The sequence below is a fragment of the Numida meleagris genome, chromosome 16 (assembly GCF_002078875.1).
Source record: "Numida meleagris isolate 19003 breed g44 Domestic line chromosome 16, NumMel1.0, whole genome shotgun sequence".
Lineage (NCBI taxonomy): Eukaryota > Metazoa > Chordata > Aves > Galliformes > Numididae > Numida > Numida meleagris.
The window spans coordinates 1,762,900-1,764,740 of NC_034424.1; positions in this window are offsets into that span (position 1 = coordinate 1,762,900).

Sequence of the window (1,841 nt, forward strand, 5' to 3'; positions counted from 1 at the left end):
TCCGTGCTCTTCCATCTGTTTCTGATGCTTACCCCTGTGCCTGTTCGTGCCTGAAGACTCAGTTGGGAGGCTCCTCCTTGTACCCACAGGTTTGGTGGTACCATGTCTGAAACAAGTTGGATTTGTCTACATGTTTTCGCTGCAGGCAGCCCGAGGCACGAGCTGCCTCTTATGCACCGGGATTCTTCCTCGCTCTCTGCTCACCGTGTGCTTCTGTTTCAGACCTTCCCTTTGCGTGGTGGTCTGTGCCTGGCACGAGATGCTTTCTTGATGTGCAGGACACCGAGCTTGCTCGCCCGAATTATATTTGCTAGCAGCCAGTCCTTCAGCGCCTCTTGCTTTCCGTGGTGTCCCCTTTGCAAAACAAGGAGCCACGGGGCGTCACCTTCGCTTCTTCAGAGCGACCTTGCTCTCGTGCAAATGGGCACAGTGCTGCCCCGTCCCAGCCCTGCAGCGTGGGCCTCTTCCCAGCACTGCAGAGTGGTGATGGAGCCCAGCACAAGGAGCCTTGCTTGTGTTTCGTGGACCTCTTAGAAGTGGTCCCATGGTGAAAGATTCCTCTTCAAACCCACCTGCAGCTGTGACTCCAGGATGCTGTGGCAGCAGGGTCCTCAGGTTGGGGGAGTGCTTACAGCAGGTGCCAGAGGGCAGAAAAACAATTTTGGGGTGCACGCTCCCTGGCAGAGCAATAGGATCCTCCTGCTGCTCTCTGCTTTGCTGCAGCCTCGAGTCACGGGGAGCTCCTGGGGGCCCCTTCTTCTTCTTTCCTCTTTCTGAATTCTGTGCTAAAGACAAAAGCCTGGTTTCCAAATCCAGCTCCGGGTAGAAAAGCTTTGTTTAGGAATTAATTTCAATTCCTGGCTCAAATTCGTAAGCAATTGTTTTTGTTTCTTCTTTTGTTTGCAGTCAGGAGGGGAAGCGGCCGGGTGTGAGAGAAGCCTGTGAGATAATTGTTTCCAAACTCAGCATTCAATGGGAAGCACCAAAAATACCCTCCATCTTTCTTCATGCTGCCTTGCTTTCGTTCTGTGTGTCTTTGCCCCGTCCCACTCCCTGGCCATCACTCGGGCTCTCTCAGTGCTGTTTGTGTTCCACCAAACGCTGCTTTGGCTCCTGCTGCCTCTGCTCCCTGCACGAGATGGGTTCAGCGGATGCTGCTCTGCCTCTGAGCCGCTCTCACCCATGGTGGTCACGTTGTGCCTCGCTGCTCTGCTGCTTTCCTTGGCAGCTCTCGGCTTCCTGGGCCTGGTGCTGAGCCCGCTGGGTGCGCAGCACAGGAAGCGCAGTGTGACAAGGGCTTCAGCTCCTCCTCGGCCCCGGTTCCCGTCGATGGACATTGGCTCCTGTTTTAGCTTTCCATTAAACTTTTAACAGAATTCAGAGCAAGAGAAGGTGGTGCTCCAGGGCCTGTGTGCTTTTGTCAGCCCTGTGCAAGGGAACACATTGCCAGCCCTATGGAACAGGAAAGTGCCTCATCCCTCGGAGACACGGGTGGGCCCAGCCCACAGCTCAGTGTACTGATACTGGGGGCTGAAATACCTTTCTCTATTTCCAGATTTGGGGTTTTTTTTTATACAACAGCGTATCTGGCAGCTCTGTACAACTCAATCCTTCCGTGCAATTTGTTACACGGTTTCAAAATAATAATAATAATAAAAAAAAAAACGCAATACTTTTACAGTGCTCGGGGAGCGTTTTGTCCCGGCTTTCACCCCGCGCAATGTCCGGACGGTGCGATAAAAACCTCCCTTCGTAAGGCCGCGGCTGCGTGCGCCCGGGGGAAGGGCGAGAGGGCGGCGCTGCCGGGGGCCCCGCGGGGCGCTCCGTGCCCGGGGACAGCG